This window comes from Triticum aestivum, chromosome 6B (genome assembly GCF_018294505.1).
Source record: "Triticum aestivum cultivar Chinese Spring chromosome 6B, IWGSC CS RefSeq v2.1, whole genome shotgun sequence".
Classification (NCBI taxonomy): Eukaryota; Viridiplantae; Streptophyta; class Magnoliopsida; order Poales; family Poaceae; genus Triticum; species Triticum aestivum.
In genome coordinates this window covers 366,885,345-366,907,481 of record NC_057810.1, presented here as the reverse complement: position 1 = coordinate 366,907,481, position 22,137 = coordinate 366,885,345, and positions in this window count along the sequence as shown.

Sequence of the window (22,137 nt, the reverse complement as noted above, 5' to 3'; positions counted from 1 at the left end):
GGCCAGATCCGTTGAGCCCCCGGCCGGCTCCGTCCTCCCTCGCCTCACCGGACTTCTCCACACCCAACTCCGACTGACATCGGTTCGCGTGAATCCGGTCAAACCCTAGATCTAGAGTGGTATATTTTCTGGAAGTCCCGAAATTCCTATCTCATGTGCACTTGTTCATCATGCCATATCTCCATGCTCATAGCTTCTATTTGTGTGCATAATATGTAAAAATCTTCATCTCGTGATGCTCTACATGATAGTTGCATTTGCATTCATTTTTCTATTCATATTAATGCCTTAATCTTCATTGCAAAACTGCTAAGTGGCATGAACTGCTGGAATCTGCTGATTGTTAACATCATGTATGCATCTTGTGAGTGCTATAACTTTGTCACTGTTGATCCTATGATGTTGATGTTGATATGCACATGTTCTTCTTTTCATGCTCTACATGTTGTTGTCCTTTGCATTCATGTTAGTGTGCATCTTGGTATCTTAATCTCTGTTTCAGAAGTGCATGTTGTTGCTAACTGCTGAAAACTATTGTAACTTGCCTATTTGTCTTTTTCATATCTTTTTGTGTGATTTTCTTTTGAGAATTATGTCTACATGTTTTAGGAGAATAATCATGTTGGCTGATGTTGCATTCATGTTAGGGTGCATCTTGACATCTTAATCCATTTTGCAAAAGTGCATGTTGCTGTTAACCGCTGGAAACTATTATAACTTGCCTATTTGTCATTTTTATACTTTTTGTGCGATTTTCTTTTGAGCATCATGTCTACATGTTTTAGGAGCATAATCATGCCATTTTTACATGGGTGCAATCCATGTATTTTTATATGCCCTGTAGTGAGTGCATCAAGCTTGTGAAGTGGGCTACTCGCTGTTAATGTTCTGTAAATGCTGAATCTGTAATATCATGATGCCATGTTTGCTTGATGCTTCCAATTAATACATGCATAATATGGAGATGCTTAGTTAACACGTTTTGATGTCCATGTTATGCTAAATCATTAAATACCTTTTGATTCCTCATATAAGTCCTGTAGCACATGTTTTCGTTTCCATGAACATGCCTATATGTTGTTCCAGTTTTCTGTTAACTTCATGATGCCATGTTGTGAGATTGTTATTTATTTATACATGCCTTTGATGGAGATTTTCTAATTACATGTTTTTAATTATTCTATGAGTACTATGTTCACATTCCATGGTTGTTAATTTTGGACTTCATATGCCTCTGTTCCATGCTTGCAAACATGCTATCATAATGTTGTTGTTTTACACTTCCTGAAACTGTTTCAACATTCAATCTTGTCATGTTGGTTCCCACTAATCCATGAGTCATATGCATATGATGCCAGGATGTTATTTTCTCTTTGTTATGAGTACTTTGATTCCATGCCCTTGGTTGCTATATATAGTTTCTGTAGCATCTTTGTTTCATGCCTCCAACATGCCATCATATTAACTCTGTTCATGTATATGTCCTTGTGTTATAAAGTTGCTTTTTACATTAATCATATTGGTTTAATCTTGATGCCTATGAACATGAACCTTAATGATAATTGAATGTTGCTATCTTTACAAAAATTGCATGTCAAGTTTGTGCTCTTAGGATTCGTGTAGCATGTTTTTTTGATGATTGCAAAGTGCCTAGTTGTTGTTTTGGGTAGATTGTTGTTATATCTTGTTTGGAGTCTATGTGTTGCACTGTTGCTCCGATTTGAGCATGCTTTATATGAAACTTTCTAAGAATTGCATGTAGTTTCATCATGTCACGTTGAGTCCTTGTTTTGTGTGTGTTTGCTCGTTGTTTGAATGCATTTTGCATCAATGCCATGTTTAACTTGTTTTGCTCATATCATCTAGGCCGTAGCTCCGAATTAAATGAACTTTATATGTAACTTGACTAGATTTTTGTGTAGATCATCATGGTGCATCTTAACTTGATGTTTAACTAGTTGAACATAAGGTTTATTCAGATCTGGAACAATATCAAAATTTGCATATGGGGACTTACCGGATTTGTTATATGTTGTTTGCGGCCTCATTTAAACTTGCTTTGATGTATTGTTCTTGTTTGCATCATATCTTTCCATGAGTAGCATCATATAGCCTTGTCATGCATCATACTTGGTTGAGCATCATGTCATGTTTATGTGTTGTGTGTTTACCGTGTTGTTTGCTTGTTTCCGGTTATGCTTCTTCTCGATATCCCTGTTTCGTTGCGATCATGAGGATTCGTTCGTCTACGCTTGGTTCGTCTTCGCCCGTTCATATTCTTCATGGACTCGTTCTTCCTCCTAGCGGGATTTCAGGCAAGATGACCATTACCCTGGAACTCACTACTACCATTGTTATGCTAGTTGTTTTGATGCTATCGCTATGTCGCGCTTCCTACCACTTGTTTATCAAGCCTCCCAAATTGCCATGCCAGCCTCTAACCTTTTTCACGCATCCTAGCAAACCGTTGTTTGGCTATGTTACTGAGGGAGTCCTGGATTAAGGGGTCCTCGGACAGCCGGACTATATACATGGGCCGGATTGTTGGGGTATGAAGTTACAAGACAGAAGACTTCTTCTCGTGTTCGGATGGGACTCTTCTTTGCGTGGAAGGCAAGCTTGGCGATTCGGATATGTAGATTCCTTTCTTTGTAACCAACTTTGTACAACTCTAGCCCCCTCCGGTGTCTATATAAACTGAGGTTTTGGTACATAGGGCACAGTCATAATCATAGGCTAGACTTCTAGCGTTTAGCCATTACGATCTCGTGGTAGATCAACTCTTGTAATACTCATATTCATCAAGATCAATCAAGAAGGAAGTCGGGTATTACCTCCGTAGAGAGGGCCCGAACCTGGGTAAACATCGTGTCCCCCGTCTCCTGTTACCATCGACCTTAGACGCACAGTTTGGGACCCCTACCCGAGATCCACCGGTTTTGACACTAACATTGGTGCTTTCATTGAGAGTTCCGCTGCATCGTCCCCAAAAGGTTTGATGATTCCATAAATCATCTACAACATTGCAGTCCATGGGGAGATTTTCCTCCCTGGACAGATCTTCGTATTCGGCGGCTTTGCACTACGGGCAACTCGCTTGGCCATCTAGAGCAGATCGACAACTATGCCCCTGGCCATGGGGTCAGATTTGGAAGCTCGAATTACGTGGCCGATATCTGCCGAGACTTGATCTTCGATGGATTCGAGCCCATGACGGCCGCTCCCTGTCACCACGATGAACATAACCTAAATCTGTCATCGGACCATGCTCAGAAGATAACACCTACAATCACTCTGGCCCTAGATCCGGAGCAGATCATGCCATCCAAGGACAGGATGCTCAACCCCGCTTCGAGATCCGTAGACTCAGCGGCAATAGAGCCGCACACAGATCCAACCTTGAGTGGGCCCTGTCTCATCGTAACCTCTGATTCGTCTCCGGCCATAGGTTCCGAATCGCGTGCGTCCGTGCCCATCAAACCTGATCGGGCGCCGATCGTTGAGTTTAGCTTCGTGGACATCTTCCGGCACTCACCTTTTGGGGATGTGCTGAACTCATTAAGAGCCCTGTCCTTATCAGGAGAATCTCAGCCGAACTATGTCCGGCTTGAATGGGAATCCGATGATGGAGAGTTTCGCTTCCCACCCACCGTCCACTTCATTGCCACTGTCGAAGACTTAACCGATAGGCTCGATTATGGCTCCGAGGAAATCGACAGTATGGTCGACGATGCCGGAGAGGAGCAGGCACAAAAACCACCACCCATAGGGCGGTGTACTGCTACATCCTCATACAATATATATATGGTGGACACACCTAAAGAGAAGGAGGCCGACGGCGATAACGGTATGCCTGTCGATGAACCTCCCAAGCGTCAGCATCAGAAGCGCCAACCTCGATTCGGCAAAAGGAAAAACAACAACATTGTGACAGACGACGATGATAATCTGAACCAAACTGAGGACCCCGTGGACCCAGCGTTAGAGCAGGACGCGCGAGAGGACGATGAGCACAATCCGGCGATGTTGTCTGACCGCAGCGATGCCGAAGATAGAAATTACCAAACTGTCTTTGAAGAGGAGATCAGCCTGGGCGACGACGAATTCATCATCCCAGAAGAATCCTTAGAACAAGAACGCCTCCATCAAAGGTTTATCGCCACCGCAAGGATCCTAAAGAAGCAGAAGCAGCGGCTTAAAGCCGCTCAGGATACGCTCAATAACAGATGGAACGAAGAGCTAGACGCTGAGGAAAAATATGGCTGCAATTGCCAAACAAGGGGCTATCCTAAGCGTAAACTGCTGCTCGAATTCGACGACAAGGCTATTGCGCCTATACCACCGAAAAACAATACGGCTGACAAGCCAGACCGACCACCTCATGGTCGAGATAGAGCGGCTAGCAATGTCGTACATAAGCCCGCACCCCCTCCTCGTGAAGGAAGGGAGGTTGCGGTCCAGGACCAGAAACACAATCTACGTGAGGACCTAGACAAAAAGGCCGGTAAAGCCAGATCCATCTACGGATCTAGGGACCGTGCCCCCGCATGGGATCGTGGCTATCAAGCCAAATATGTCGGTCATATACCAGTTCGGAATCGATACTGAACATCACAACCGTTGAACCCACGCCACGACACAGTCAAATACAAGGGTGCTGCGCACCCCCTGTGCTTCACCGATGAGGTGCTGGATCACGTATTTCTAGAGGGGTTTAAACCCGTGAACATCGAGGCATATGATGGAACAACGGATCCTGCGATCTGGATAGAAGACTTTATTCTCCATGTCCATATGGCCCACGCAGACGATCTCCAGGCCATCAAATACTTACCCCTCAAACTGAAAGCACCAGCTAGGCATTGGTTGAAAAGCCCCCCAGAAAATTCCATTGGAAGTTGGGAAGAACTTGAGGATGCTCTCTGGGCCAATTTTCAAGGGACTTATGTCCGGCTCCCGGACACCGAGGATCTAAGTCACATAATCCAACAACCTGGGGAATCAGCCCGAAAACTATGGAATCGGTTTCTCACTAAGAAGAACCAAATCGTCGATTATCCGGACGTCGAGGCCTTAGCAGCGTTCAAGCACAGTGTCCGGGACGAATGGCTGGCTAGACTCCTTGGCCAAGAAAAGCCAAGAACAATGGCAGCCCTAACTGCGCTCATGACCAATTTTTGCGTGGGCGAGGACAACTGGTTAGCCCGCAGCAACACCAGTGAGCCTGGCACATCCGAAGTCAGGGATGGCAATGGAAATCCACGACATAACAAAAACAAACGTCGAAACAACACTGAAAGCCCAGATGATACAACAGTAAACGCCGGATTCAGTGGCTCCAGACTCGGTCAATGGAAGAAACCATTTAGAAGCAACAAAGATGGTCCATCAAGCCTAGACAAAATATTCGACTGGAACTACTAGATTCATGGCACCCCCACCAAACCTGCGAACCATACCAACCGTAGTTGTTGGGTCTTCAAGCAGGCCGGCAAGCTCACCGCCGAACGTAAGGGGAAGGGACCTCAGAGCGAAGACAAGGATGAACCTCGTCAGCCGAACACAGGGGGACAGAAGAAATTTCCACTGGAGATCAAAATAGTGAACATAATCTATGTCACTCATATCCTAAAGAGGGAGCGCAAACGCGCACTCCGAGACATCTATGCCGTTGAGCCTGTTGCCCCTAAATTCAACCCATGGGCGGCCTATCCGATCACCTTTGATCGTAGGGACCATCCGACTAGTATTCGCCATGGGGGTTCGGTTGCCCTAGTGCTCGACCCAATAATCGATGGATACAATCTCACTCGAGTCCTTATAGATGGCGACAGTAGTCTAAATCGAATATATCAGGACACTATCCGCAAAATGGGGATAGACCCGTCAAGAATCAAGCCAAGCACCACAACCTTTAAAGGAGTTATACCGGGTGTAGAAGCCCGCTGCACGGGCTCTTTAACATTGGAAGTCGTATTCAGCTCTCCCAATAACTTTCAAAGTGAAGAGCTAATCTTTGACATAGCTCCGTTCCGAAGTGGCTATCATGCTCTACTCGGAAGAGCGGCCTTTGCCCGCTTTAATGCAGCCCCGCATTATGCCTATCTAAAGCTCAAAATGCCTAGACCATGTGGCTTCATCACGATTAGTGGAAATATGGAGCGCTCCCTCCGTGCGGAGAAGGATACTGCGGCCTTAGCAGCCAAAGTACAAAGCGGCTTATTTAAGCCAAATAGATCATCGGTCGTCAGGACCGCAGACACGGCTAAACGTGTCCGGAGTATGCCTCAGTACGGCAACTCAGATAAACCTGAGCTCGATTAGCAGTTACGCCCCCATCGACTGCCCCATAAGGTGATAGCATACGTACCTCGCATATACAAGTACATCCTTAAAATCCCTTGGGCAGAGCTGGGGGCACACTACACATAAATAGTCCATAGTTCGGCTCGACCCTATTCGGACTCTACGTTTATCTTTCAAGGTTCATCAAACAAACTTTATGTACGGGCACACTGGATTTTCTTTTCCAGCATTTTTCTTATTTTTTACAGATGGCCATCACACTACCCCCTTCAAGGACACATCACAAAGGAGAAAACAGCGCAGACGTGCAGCCGGACCCCGCACTAAGGTTTCTTTTTATATTAAGACCCTGTGTAAACCTCTTTATATCTTTTTGTCTTATACTTTTCTGGCATGTACAATGTCTTAGGAAGTTATCGGCGCCATCTGTAAGTACACAGCTTGCCGTACTAGAAAGGGATATTACAGAAGCAGCTTGGTCCATATTTTGTTTGGAGTTTCATTCTCTCACCACCTGCGTTATCTCCCCATGTCAAATTGCCACACGTGCCTTGACAACAGGGTCCATTTACCAGGGGCTGTATTCGGCCCAGTACACTTTGAAAAGCCCGAACACCTATAGGGAGTGTTTGGCGTCTCGAGTTTGGCCTTATATGCCTCAACTCTGAATCATGTCTTTGGTCAATAGTTGGGTTTCCCGGCTCTTGTGCTTGCTACCTTACGTTCCACTCTATCGGCTAAGGTAGTAAAGGGAAAACTACTGCGATTGTGTCCTGGTTCATCCGGATGAGAACCTCAGTAGAGAAAGCCGAAAACTGACTGTCATGATGAGGCGAGAGCTGGTCAACCACTCGATGACTCACCAGAATCTTTGCGATTCCTTCCGTGTTAAACAAAGGACCGTTCTTCTGGTCACGTATGTAAATGCACCATATTCGGATAACCGCGCACATACCAGGGGCTATATCATAGACCCACCGTCAAACTCCTATGGCTAAGTGAAAGTGTTAAAGCCCTATAGTCCAATTGCCTGGTTCGCTACATTGACACCTCCTTAATGGACCAAGACGTTGGGTCAAGTGTGAGCAAGTGCTTCTCTGAACACCCCCGCGTTATACGTGAGGGGGATGAAGCCGACAACTGGTAAACTTTTAGGTTATATATATACATACAAATAAATAAACGGCCGCACAGGAGGCACCAAAACTTTCTGGGAGAAAGTATAAAAACATAGCCTTCAAAATATTACAATATTGTTTTTACAATTTCAGTACACTTCAGTCGAACATAATATCTTTCAAGCACTAACCCTCTATCAAGCGGGCAGCTTCTAGGACATGTTCAAAGTAATGTTCTGGTGTGGTAGGGTCCTTGCCTTCGGGTGGACTCCGCGCTGCAATATTGGTGGCCTTCATCTTTGCCCAATATGCCTTGACACGGGCAAGGGCCATCCGTGCACCTTCTATGCACGTTGACCGCTTAACAGCGTCGATACGCGGCGCCACATCAATAAGCCGCCGCACTAAACCGAAATAACTATTTGGAATTGGCTCAGTCAGCCATAGCCGGACTATAACGTCCTTCGTGGGAGATCTGGACATCTTGTGGAGCTCGGCTCATCGGGCCATCTGTTCATTCAACAATGGATGCTTGGGCATGTTGAATTGCGACCAGAATAGCTTTTCCGTCGCATGTCCTTCTTGCACGTGGAAAAACTGAGTTGCATCGGCAACACTCTTCGGTAATTCTAAAAATGCGTCTGGAGAACTCCACATTTGATTAAGAAGGGCATACTTCGGATCGCCAAACTTAGTTTGTAATAAGAAGGGCTTACCAGCCGCAATCTCCCCAGCTTGTTGGATCTCCTCCCGAGCTGCTCTAGACTCAGACCGGGCTTCCCTCGCCTCTTGTAAGGCCTTGTCAGATCGGCCGCTTTGGCTTTGTTATCTTCCATGAGAAATTGGCATCGGCTAGCGGCATCCTTTAGCTCAAGCGCCATAGTAGAAGTTCTCTCCTCACACTGGCGCCGAGTAGCCTTCTCGGCCTTTAACTCAGTGGCTGCCTTTTCGGCAGCCGCATTACCCATCCTGGCTTGCTCCTTGGCACGGGCAAGCTCAGCTTGAAGGGTCTCAACTGCGGCGACACTCTGCAGTTATGCATATTTTAGTATAAAATTTCTCAGCGTCATGCTCATATCGTAATAATTGAATTACCGAGTGCCTCAAGGACATACCTTGCGCCTTGTCGAGCCGTCTGTTCATAAGCATGATGTCATCATCCGCCACATCAACTTTCTGCTTCAGATGTTCAATCTCTGTTGCTCGGGCAGTCGCCACGGATGTAAAATCCTGTGTTCAATTAGTCAGCTCATTTCATGGGCATCTATTTCTTGATCCTCTGATCGCCTCCCTTTGGACGTCAACCAGAGTCTCAGGGGCTACTATCTATACACAGGCGCATTTTACGTTTATGACACAATTAAAAATATTACATTACGTACCTCGAAACATCTTAGTAGGCTCATAAAGGCTTCATCCAATCCGCTTTTCGCGGACCGAACTCTCTCAACCACCGTACCCATCAAGGTACGATGTTCCTATGAGACGGACGCATGTTGCAATATGTCCATCAATGTATCCGGCGCCACCGGATCTGAAACAGGTTGCTTCGTCCCTCGAAACTTTGATAGTCCGAGACTTTTGTCGTTGGTCCCCATGAGGGCCGTATACCCCAGATCCCGGGTGGCCAAAGTGTCACCTTCGGGCGCGGTCTTCACTGTCCCTCGCACTGCTTGTTGATTGGGAGAGATCCTCAGGGATGACACCTCGACATCGTCCGCCTTATCAGGCGGCGAGATCTGTAGAGGTGTCTCGCTCTCCATCATCTCTAGAAGAAGATCCCCCAAAGAGGAGGACTGTCGAGGAAAGCGGCTTGCTGGACTGTAAACATACATTTTAAATGTTACCCTTGCAGCCAGGAAAATAAACTAGATATGTTCAAAACACCCTTGTTCAATTATGATTCAGCTAAGGGCCTATCTTTATGGAAAGATTGCGTGTCAACGCCACCTCCCGAACCAGAACCCCCTAACAGGGATATCTTCTCCCGCTTAGAAGTTTCTCTCTTCAAGTCTTTGGAGGCGGTCCTTTTCTTCCCACGAGGAGAAGGGAGGTCAGTTTGCCCTTCTTTTCCACCTTCGGAGGTGGAAGTTCCAATTTCCTCGGACAAAGGTCCTCGTGAGCCTTTAGAATGAAGGCCGCATTGGGCCTCCTTGCTCTCCTCTTTGTCTTCCCTCGCCGGCACTTGGTAGGGCATCGGAGCCAACATCCTTATTAATACTGGAGCGGCTGAGTCTTCGGGAAGAGGTGCCGAACACCTAATCCTCTCCGCCTTCTTTATCCAGGCCTGGCCGAGTACTATTTTCTCAGTATGTTGTTATGGGGAATTTGACTAAACAGTGTTCGGAAGTTGAGCACTTACCGATGTATCCAGATGGTTGCAGTCAAGGCTGATGTCCTCTGAAGTACCCGACCGTTGTTTTCGCGTCCCGAAGAATGATTTCCACATTCCATTGAGTGTCGCGCCGGAGAGGTGCTGAAGGGCTTGTGGTCCTTCCAGATTAAACTCCCACATGCGGAGAGGCTGTCGCTGGCACGGTAGGACTCGCCAGACTAGCATTGCTTGGATTACGTTGATGAGACCGGTGTCCTTGTCAATAAGGCTCTGAATGCGGCTTTGTAACGTCTGCACTTCATTGATGGATCCCCAGTCCAACCCCTTATTAATCCATGACGCGAGCTATAACGGAGGGCCAGATCAAAATGCAGGAGTAGCTGCCCACCTGGTACCACGGGGTTCGGTGATGTAGAACCACTCCCGCTACCACTGGTCGGAAGTTTCCATGAAGGAGCCCTTTGGCAAAGTAGTATTGGCGAGCTTGCTCACCGCAGCACCACCGCACTCAGCCTATTTCCCATTTATTACCTTCGGCTTCACATTAAAGGTCTTGAGCCACAAGCCAAAGTGTGGGGAATACGGAGGAAGGCTTCGCATACGATAATGAATGACGAGATATGAAGGAAAGAATCCGGGGCTAGATCCTGAAAATATAATTCGTAATAGAACATGAGCCCTCGGACGAAGGGATGAAGAGCGAATCCTAGCCCTCAGAGGAAGTGGGAGATGAATACAACCCTCTCATTAGATCTAGGAGTGGGAATAACTTGCCCTTGAGCAGGAAGCCTATGGAGGATTTCCGCAGTCAGGTATCCTGCCTTCCAGAGCTTCGGGATATCCTCCTCCATGATAGAGGAAGCCACCCACCAGCCTTGATGGCTGGGGCTGGACATGATCAGGAAGCGCGAAGTGATCAGATTGTGCTTTGGGTGCTAGAACTCAAGGTGGGAAAGGTTAAAAGGACTTGGCGTAAAGGAAGGAGGACAAGTTTCCGCTCCTTTATAAGGGCAATGAATATCAAGCGTCCCTCCTAGGCCTTAAAACATGCCTATTTCCAAGGAATCATGCCAACGGAACAGTTGGGTTACCAACACCCGTATTGATGAGAATCCCGTAATAAGAGGACACGATCTCTGCTTTGACAATACGTGCCAATGAAACCGCACCTTAAAATATGGAGCGGCAGGCTAAAAACGGTTTGAATAATGGCTGGGCAGTGGCATGATGTCACGCTACAAAAAGTTGTCAGCGGATTGGACTCATGAAATATTATACTCTCTACGGTTGTGTGTGGAACTTGTTTTGCAGAGCCGGACATGATTCTTGTGTTCAAAGTCTACTTTGAAGTATTCGGAGAAGGAACCCGCCTTGCAATGCCGAAGATAATCTGCGCACCGGACTCATCGTCATTGAAGCCTGGTTCAGGGGTGAGGGAGTCCTGGATTAGGGGGTCCTCAGACAGCCGAACTATGTACTTGTGCCAGACTGTTGGACTATGAAGATACAAGATTGAAGAGTTCGTCCCGTGTCCGGGTGGGACTCTCCTTTGCATGGAAGGCAAGCTTGGCAATTCGGACATGTAGATTTCCTTCTCTGTAACTGACTCTGTGTAACCCTAGACCCCTCAGGTGTCTATATTAACCGGAGGGTTTAGTCCGTAGGACAAGAACAATCAGAATCATAGGCTAGCTTCTAGGGTTTAGCCTCTACGATCTCGTGGTAGATCAACTCTTGTAATACTCATATCATCAAGATCAATCAAGCAGGAAGTAGGGTATTACCTCCATAGAGAGGGCCCGAACCTGGGTAAACATTGTGTCCCCCGCCTCCTGTTACCATTAGCCTTAGACGCACGGTTCGGGACCCCCTACCCGAGATCTGCCGGTTTTGACACCGACATTGGTGCTTTCATTGAGAGTTCCACTGTGTCGTCACGGTAAGGCTTGATGGCTCGCCTTGTTATCAAGGACAACATCATCTCTGGCGGAGCCCTGGCTTTAGGCCAAACTCTCCGACTAGGCGGCCTCGTCATGACCGCCCGCTCGGCCGATTCGCTGATGATCACTTCTCGAGTCATCAAAAACAGCCTCCACGCCAGCTCGGAATACATCGAGAAGATGGATCCAATGGAGCTCTCGTCCTTGAATGAGCTCTTGTATCGCATCGCCGCCTTGGGAGTCGCTACGGACTATGATTGTATCGGGCTTGAACCCGACCAAAGAGAGATTAACTCTCCGCCGGTCACCCATCCAATAGCGGTGGTGGAGGAGCAATGCAACGATTCTTCCTCTATTTTGAGGATGAACTATGTCAGGATTCCCAAGCTCTCCGAGCCGGATACCCGTCTGCGGGAGGACATGACCCAAACTCCGAACTTAGAATCGGACAGCGGGCCAGAAAAATTGGGCAACATCCTGGAGCCCGAACTGCCAAGTTTGGAAGCTCCTTTGCCCCTGGGTCTTAGATCGGGTTAGGGTTCGGACTTAAATCTACCCACCCACCCAGATACAAGCGATCTTTCCAACATTAGACAAGAGCCCCAAGAGACAGTACATCACTTTTGGGCCAGTTTCCTCCTTGTAATGAGCAAGGTCAAGGACTGTCGCGAGGAAGACCCAATCTCATTCTTTTGAAAAAATTGCATGGACAAGGGAATCCTCAACGCCATAAGTCGCCGTGACATAAGACACTTCGCTGACTTGGCGGCCATAGTACAGAAGTACTGTGCGATGGAAAGCGCCTGGAAAACCCAAGCAAAATTCTGGGATCCTCCGGCCCTCACTAAACCCCTCGTCCGAACTAAAAGGGTGCACTCTCGCAAGTCACCCGATCCAATTACAACGAAACCAAAGCCCACTACAGGGCGTGGAACCGTATTGGAGGGATGGCTCAATGGGCCATGCAAAATTCACACCACACCGGATACCATACCAACACACAGCCTTAGAGCATGTTGGATACTTTGGCAGGTGGCCAAGAGCGGCGAGGATCTCCTCATTAATGATACGCAGAGCATCATCCCATAGAAAACAATGATACAATATTAACAGTCTTTGAGACTTTCCCCTCAAACAACAGGCGCAAGAGAGCACTCCGCAGCCTCGCCAAAGTCTGCCACGTTGCAGCAAAAAATCCATGGAACGACACGGCAATAACATTCAATGCCAGTGACGAACCTCAATTCCAAACAGTCTGAGCACCAGCCGCTTTGGTCCTTAGTCCAATTGTGGACGGCTTCCAGCTTACTAAAGTGTTCATGGAGAGTGGTAGCGGATTAAACCTCATATACAAGGAAACTCTGAACAAAATGGAAATAGACAAGAGCCGCATTGAGCAAAGTAGCACGACCTTCAGAGGAATTATCCCTAGTCGAGAGGCACGATGTGTGGGAAAAATCACACTAGACGTGGTATTCGGCACGCCGGAGAATTACAGGTCCGAAGAAATCACATTCCAAGTGGCCCCGTTCAGTAGCGGATACCACGCCCTTTTAGGATGGGATGCATACACGAGCTTCCAAGCCATACCCCATTACGGGTACATGGAGCTCAATATGCCCGGGCCCAATGGAATCATCACTCTAGCCAGTGATCCGGACATGGCACGGCATGCCGAAAACAAAACCACCGCCCTGGCCCTTGAGGCATTATCCACAGCCCTCGCGGCCGAAGAACTAACCGCGCTGCGCTCCATAGTGGGCAGGGACGATGTGATACTCGAAAAACGATCCAAGTCCACTACTTTCAAACCAGCGGATGAAATAGTCAAATTCCAAGTCCATCCAACGGACTCTACAAAAACAGCATTCATCGGGGCACAACTGAACCCCACAATAGACGCTGCACTGTGGGTGTTCTTGCACAAGAATTGGGACATCTTCGCCTGGCACCCTTCAGACATGCCAGGTATCCCACGCAGGCTGGCCGAGCATAGCCTAAACATACTAAAGGGATACAAGCCGGTCAAGCAGACTCTTCGGCGTTTTTCAGAACCTAAACGACAAGCCATGGGAGAGGAGCTAGCCAAGTTACTCGAAGCCGGGTTCATCAGAGAAATAAAACACCCAGAATGGCTAGCAAACCTGGTGATGGTACCAAAGAAGGACAAATCCTGGCGCCTATGTGTCGATTTCAAGGACCTCAGTAAGGCTTGCCCCAAGGATCCCTTCCCTCTCCCCCGCATCGATCAAATCATCGACACTACCGCAAGACACGACTCATTGTGCTTCCTCGATGCATACTCTGGAGACCATCAAATCAAGATGGCGGAGTCCGATCAAACCACAACGGCATTCATCACCCCATATGGCCCCTTCTTTTTGAACACCATGCCTTTCGGGCTCAAAAATGCCGATGCAACCTATCAACGCATGATTAAGACTTGCCTGGAAACACAAATCGGCAAAATAGTTGAGGCATACATAGATGACGTAGTCATCAAAACCAGACACGTCGAGTCTTTAATAGACAACATGAGGCTTATGTTCAACAATCTCCGAACATATGACATCAAGCTCAACCCGGAAAAATGCGTTTTCGGCCTTCCTGCCGGAAAGCTCCTGGGCTTCATCGTTTCCAATAGAGGAATTGAAGCAAATCCAGCTAAAATCCAAGCTCTGTCACAGTTGGCTACCCCAACAGACCTCAAGAAAATCCAGAAGTTAACTGGATGCGTGGCTACCTTAAGCCGCTTTATCTCTCGATTGGGAGAAAAGGCACTACCTCTCTATCACCTTCTTCGATGCACCGAACACTTCGAGTGGACGGATGCGGCTACGGCCGGACTGGAAGAAATAAAGGCCCACTTGGATAGCAATCCAATCCTAGCTGCACCAAACATTGGCAAACCCATGCTGTTATACATAGCTGCAACGCACCAAGTTGTAAGCACAATGCTCGTCGTCGAACGAGAGGAGGACGGACATAAGTTCCCGCTTCAAAAGCATGTATACTGCGTATCCACTTTCCTCACACCATGCAAGTCACGGTACCCACATTATCAAAAGATAGCATACGTGGTCTTCATGGCATCCTGGAAAGTATGACACTACTTTCAAGAGTGTTCAATCACGGTGGCCTCTGAAGTATCACTCAACAATATAATAAATAACTGTGATGCCATGGGCCGGATTGCTAAGTGGGCTATCGAGCTCCTCCCGTTCGACATCATATACAAACCACAGTGAGCCTTTAAGTCACAAGTACTGGCTGACTTCATCGCCGAATGGACAGAAGCCGAACTCCCTAAAGAGTACGACACGTACTCCAATTGGATCATGCACTGTGACGGCTCTAAGATGCTGGTTGGTCTGGGAGCGGGCGTTGTCCTGACATCCCCCACCAGAGATACAGTCCAATAGGTACTCCAAATATTATATACAGACTCCAACAATGTAGCCGAATACGAGGCTCTGTTGCATGGTCTTCGGATGGCAGTCTCCATGGGCATTCAACGCCTAGAAGTGCATGGGGATTCGAACCTCACAATATCTCAAATAAATGGAGACTTTGATGCCAAGGACCCGAAAATGGCAGCTTACCGCAATGCCATCCTCAAGATGTCAGCTTGGTTCGAGGGGCTCGAATTCCATCATGTGGTCCGAGAAAACAATCAAGCGGCGGATATCCTCGCCCGCATCGGCGCTAAGCACGACCCCGTCCCACCTAATATCTTCTTGGAAAGGCTGTTCAAGCCATCCGTGGTGTGGCAAGGGGAGACCGGCAATACTAGTCCGGATCCGACCACAACCCCAGATCCTGAACACACTGACATAATCAGCGGCTCTGCCACCGAAATAACACCTTTGGCCCACGTGATCATGGCTGTCATCGCCTCGTGGACAGAACCCTTCTTGGCCTACCTAAATAGGCAAGAACTCCCCGAGGACCAAAATGAGGCAAGTTTCATTGCGCGGCGCTCTAAAGCCTACAAGGTCTACGAGGGAGAGCTTTATAAGAAAAGCGCTACCGGAGTGCTCCAAAGGCGCATCCCCGAATAGGAAGGGCGGCAGCTCTTGGCCGAATTTCAAGATGGACTCGGCGGCCACCACGCCGCAGCTTGGGCCCTTGTAAGCAAGGTCTTCTGTATAGGTTTCTACTGGCCGACAGCCCAAGCAGACGCACAGGACCTCATCCAACATTGCGTCGGATGCCAGCTTTTCGCCAACCAAAGCCATATGCCACCTACCGCTCTACAAACAACCCCCATAACTTGGTCCTTTGCGGTCTGGGGGCTTGATATGGTCGGACCCCTTAAAGGTGGAAGCCATAAGAAAAAAAACTTGTTGGTCATGGTGGATAAATTCACCAAATGGATAGAAGCCAAACCAGTTAAAACGGTCGAATCCGGACTAGTGATAGACTTCATATCAGGGGTCGTACACAGTTAAGGTGTCTCCCACAGCATCATAACCGACAATGGCTCCAACTTCACAGCCGGCGAGGTGAAAACTTGGTGCGGCAACATGGGCATTAAGCTCGATTACGCCTCCGTCTATCACCCCCAAACAACGGTCAAGTCGAACGAGCAAATGGTCTTATTATGAGCGGCATCAAACCCAGACTAGTGCGATCCTTGAAGGAATCAGATACGCACTGGGTCGAGGAGCTCAACTCCGTACTATGGGGGCTGCAGACCATGTCGAATCGCACTACCGGATACACACCATTTTTATGGTGTACGGTGCAAAGGCGGTATTAGCCTGTGATATCATTCATGACTCACCTTGAGTGCGCATGTATGAAGAGAGAGAAGCCGAGCTTGATCGGCAGGACAGTTTAGATGCCCTAGAGGAGGAGCGCGACGTCGCAAAAGCCCGTTCCACATTCTATCAGCAACAAGCTCGAAGGTATCAAAGCAGAGAAGTACGGGACAAAACTTATAACATTGGTGAACTCGTTCTACGCCTACCGGAGAAGAAAAAGGCCAAGGTCAAGCCCAAGTGGGAGGGTGCCTTCATCATTGATAAAGTTCTCACTGGAGGAGCGTACCGTGTGCGTGATGCATCAGATAATCGACTCGAGCCGAACCCATGAGACGCGGCCAGACTCCGAAGGTTCTATGCCTAGTGCCGAACTCTATGTTTGTCTCCTTACCTTTGCCTTTCTTTTTAAAGTTATATCCTCTTTCTCTCTTTCTTTCTTTCTTTCTTTTTTATGGCCTTAAAGGCTTCAAGTGTGCCTCGACTACACACTCTTGTCGCGCTATGCGCGCTCAATATACCTGAGGGCTTCTTATAAGCTTAATATAATTATCTTCCGGGCTTCATGCCCACTACATATGTGTCACTTTTCCATATGTACCTTTTCTTCGCCATTATATGCATCGATATGACTTAAGTTTTGGCCAAGCTGGGTTTCCTGGCTCCTATGTTTGTGCCCTACGTTCCCGTTAGTTCGGCTAGGGCATAAGGGGAGCACCTCTATGATTGTTACTGCCGGGTCAGCCAGATGTGTACCTCAGACTGGGTGAAGCCGAAAGCTAGCATTCTTAAGGGAATATTCGGTCGGTGAACAAAAGATGTTTTCTTACCTATTACAATATAACCCCCCAGATGTTTTATATCCTGCATCTCTGTTCGCAGTTCGGACATGCACATTCACGCATGCTTACACAGGGAAAGGAACCCTTGGCGAAACTATTCTCCCTGGAAGATGTTTCTTTTTATCCATGTAATATAACATAGCTACTTGGGTACTTGTCTGTTCAAGAACTTATGACCCCTACGCCTGGTTTCCACGCATACCTCGGTTTACACAACTGAGCAGGTATTCGGATACACTCCGGACTGTCGGGTCCGGAGGTTGAAGCGAAAAGGTCCGCCATGAAAAATGATTTACAATCCGGCTAGGGACAAAATATGTCAATTGAAGTACACAGTCACTTAGACTGGCTAAATTCTTCTTCCATACCATCCAACGGGCTGTCTAGCCTACAATCCTGTTGGGAATACTTTGCGGCTAATCCTACCTGGTCATATACCAGACTAACGGAAATCTCTTTCCCATCTGACCCTCCAAGTCTGACCTGGGCCATGTGATTCGGATCAACCTTAGTGTACCGTGTTTTCACCATGGCCCATGCTTCCCTTGCACCTTGTCGGCAGGCCGATATCTTCCATAATTGGAAGCGCCGCCACGCTCCCTTGAGCATCCTTACAAGCTCCCCCATGCCTCCTGGCAGGGAAGTGGACGGCCACAAGGCCTGGGCAATACCCTGCATCACCTACCGAACTTGTTCGTGCAGTTGTGAAAGCTCTTGTAGCAGATCGCCTGCGGAACCGGGCATCTCCTCTTCGGGACGACCTGCCAGCATACCTACAGACATAACTCTATTAGCCCGTTTCTTGGCTGAACTGTATAAAGGTTCGTTTGAGCCCATATTAAAAATGTCGCGTCGAAGCCTCTTGTTCTCCTTCACGGAGTCAGCAAGCTGGGCCCGAACATCTTCCAATTCAACGCCCAGTCGGGTATTGGCATCCTGGAGATTGTCTTTCTCCCGCCTAACCCGTGTAAGCACATGCTCGCCAGCCTCTAGCTGTCGTTGAGCATGTTGCTCATCCTCTTGTACGATCTCCGGATCCACTCCGGGATTGTCTGCAAAACCTATTGTTAGATTTGCGAGCATGTCGAATACTAACTAGTAACATAATTAATTCTTTTTGATCAAGACAAATATTACTAGACGAGGCCTTCTTGGATTCCTCCATTCCGGCAACCGTGGCCCGTAGTTGGGCTTTACACTCCTCCAACTCTTGAGACAAATGGGTATTCTTCTCTGTAAGAACCTATGCATACAATGATCCATAAATCAGTTGTGCCAACTATTTCAGGTCTCAAGGGCTACTGATATACATAATTATCAGATTTTTCATACCCGTATATCCTTTAAATACTGGTCTGTGGCTCTAGCAAGCCCACCTTGAGCAGCCCGGATGTACGCGTCTCCCGAGTTGAAGGCGTTGAACGCCTCTTCGGAGTAATTAGGGTCGCGGAGTACGGCCCGTCGACGCCTATGATTCATAGCGCTCTCCACTTCGGAATTTGTAGCGGCTATTCTATCTGCATCCTCTATAGGAGGACCGTCCGGCGTTGTCCCCACGTTAACCTCCACCCTTGAGTCCGGTTCTGGAGTCCGTTTAGTGGAGGCGTGGTCGGCAGGATCTCCGGTCACAGTCCGACGAGCACTCTTTCTGCCGGGGGACAATGCACACTGTTATATTTTAAAGACGATAATCATGGAGCAGGTTTTAAATCATACCTCTGCGACAGTGTCTCGGTCCTGACCGCCTTCCTTTTAAGCCTTCCCGGCTTGGGTGCCCCCTGTTGGTGAGTCGCCGCGGGCTCAGCACGGCGCCCCGATGGCCTTCCCTATAAAGCGCAAGATGTGTGCGGTGGGTAAGGTGTAAAGAAGGGATCCTTCTCGGAAGTCAGGATTCCGGTTTTACTTACATGTGATGCAGGGAGGAGGCCAGTATAATCGGCAATGATGGCTACTAAGGCGCCGTCATAGCTTGCCTGGTAAAACATCCTGTCGACGAGCTCCACAAATACGTCCGGATCTTCTTCGAGTCCGGGGTCGAGGGCCCGGTCAGGATCCTCTGGCTGTGGAGACGGGCTGTGGACCTCCCTCACAACTTTTTGCAGTTCCTGCTATGAATTAGCAAGGTAAATATTTGTGATGATAGAATGCGGGAATGAATAGAGTTGAGTAAAAGATAGCAGCTCACCTAGCTAGGGGGTTGTACATGGAAAATCCATCCCGTGGTTTAATGCGGACAAACTCCTCTTCTTCTCCTTTATACAAATTGGACAATATTTTTGCCAATGCGGTGGCGGAGTCCGGACCTTTCTGACCGCAGTGGGTGGCATCTTCCTCTCTGTTAAAGTGCCACATGGGACGCCCCCGATACTGGAGCGGCTGCACCCCCCGCATTATGCATATTGACAAAACCTCGATTATTGTCAATCCAGATTTGGCCAGCGTTTTTATCCTGCCCATCAGATAAAGGACCTCTCTGTTAGCTTCCTCTTGGGGGCTTTGGGGACGCCAGCTGCGGCGTTTCTTCAGTGGGGCATTGGTATACTCAGGAAGGCCCATCCAGATAGGGTCCGGAAGGGGGACGTCCTCCATATAAAACCACTCCGAAGGCCAGTCTTCGGATGTCTTCTTCGGAGTGCCGGACAGGTATCCGGTCCCGGCGATGCGCCATATTTCGGCTCCGCCCACTTGGAATATTGATCCCTCCTGATTGTGAGGGACGAGGCAGAATAGCCTCTTCCATAGCTCGAAATGAGCTTCGCAGCCCAAAAATAACTCACAAAGAGCGACATAACCTACAATGTGCAGTATGGAGGCAGGAGTGAAGTTATGCAGCTGGAGGCCATAATACTCCAGGAGCCCGCGGAGGAACGGATGGATTGGAAATCCGAGGCCCCTCAGCAAGTAAGGGACAAGGCATACTCGCTCCCACCTGGATGGGTTGGGGAAACTCTCTGCTTGCTCCCCGCCATCGTAAGTGGCTAATCCGGCTCGGACGGGGACAAGATATGCAGGCGGGAGAAACCCCTGGGACTGCAACTCCACCAACTGGCTATGGGATATGGTGCACTTCACCTAATCACCTGGCTTAGCATTACGAGAGCGAGAGGAGGAGCTGTAGTGGCCGGCCATGATGGGATGGTTTTTTCGGGCGCGCTCTGATGAATCCTTGCTTGGCGAAGGTGGTGTGATTTGGATCTGAGGATCCACGTCTCTTTAATAGACGACTTACTTACATGGTCAGGGTGGCAAATGTAAAAATGCCCCGACTTCTCGCATTCGCTCGACACGTGGAGACTGCCATTATTAAGGTACAGAAGCCAAGCAGAGCAACATTAATGGGAAGCCGTACACTGCCCGTTACGACAGGTACTCGGGGACTTGGAGAAGAACCCGCCTTGCAATGCCGAAGACAATCTGCGCGCCGAACTCATCGTGATTGAAGCCTGGTTCAGGGGCTACTGAGGGAGTCCTGGATTAGGGGGTCCTCAGATAGCTGGGCTATGTACTTGTGCCGGACTGTTGGACTATGAGGATACAGGATTGAAGACTTCGTCCCGTGTCCGGGTGGGACTCTCCTTTGCGTGGAAGGCAAGCTTGGCAATTCGTATATGTAGATTTCCTTCTCTATAACCGACTCTATGTAACCCTAGCCCCCTCCGGTGTCTATATAAACTAGAGGGTTTAGTCCGTAGGACAAGAACAATCAGAATCATAGGCTAGCTTCTAGGATTTAGCCTCTACGATCTCGTGGTAGCTCAACTCTTGTAATACTCATATCATCAAGATCAATCAAGCAGGAAGTATGGTATTACCTCCATAGAGAGGGCCCGAACCTAGGTAAACATTGTGTCCCCCGCCTCCAGTTACCATTAGCCTTAGACGCACGGTTCAGGGTCCCCTACCCGAGATCCGCCGGTTTTGACACCGACAAGGGGCTACTGAGGGAGTCCTGGATTAAGGGGTCCTCACACAGCTAGGTTGTATACATGGGCCGGACTGTTGGGGTATGAAGATACAAGATAGAAGACTTCTTCCCTTTTCCGGATGGGACTCTTCTTTGCGTGGAAGGCAAGCTTAGCGATTCAGATATGTAGATTCCTTTCTCTATAACCGACTTTGTACAACCCTAGCCCCCTCCGGTGTCTATATAAACCGAGGGTTTGGTACATAGGGCACAATCATAATCCCATAGGCTAGACTTCCAGGGTTTAGCCATTACGATCTCGTGGTAGATCAACTCTTGTAATACTCATATTCATCAAGATCAATCAAGCAGGAAGTAGGGTATTACCTCCACAGAGAGGGCCCGAACCTCGGTAAACATCGTGTCCCCCGTCTCCTGTTACCATTGACCTTAGACACACAGTTCGGGTCCCCCTACCCGAGATCTGCTGGTTTTGACATCGACAGTTACCGCTTTGCTCAGCCCCGCTCCTTGTTGGAACATGATTATGTTGGGATATCACAATATCTCTCATTTAATTAATGCATCTATATACTTGGTAAAGGGTGGAAGGCTTAGCCTTATGCCTGGTGTTTTGTTCCACTCTTGCCTCCCTAGTTTCCGTCATACTAGTGTTATGTTCCTTGATTTCGCGTCCCTAACACGGTGAGGGGTATGGGACCCTCTTGATAGTTTGCTTTGAATAAAACTCCTCCAACAAGGCCCAACCTTGGTTTTCCATTTGCCTAACAAACTATACCTTTACCTTGGTAGTTATAAACCCGAGGGTCATCTTTATTTAACCCTCCCGAGCCAGTGCTCATCTGAGTGTTGGTCTGAACCGAGCAGCCTGTGGGGCCACCTCGGGGAAAATCGAGGGCTGGTTTTAC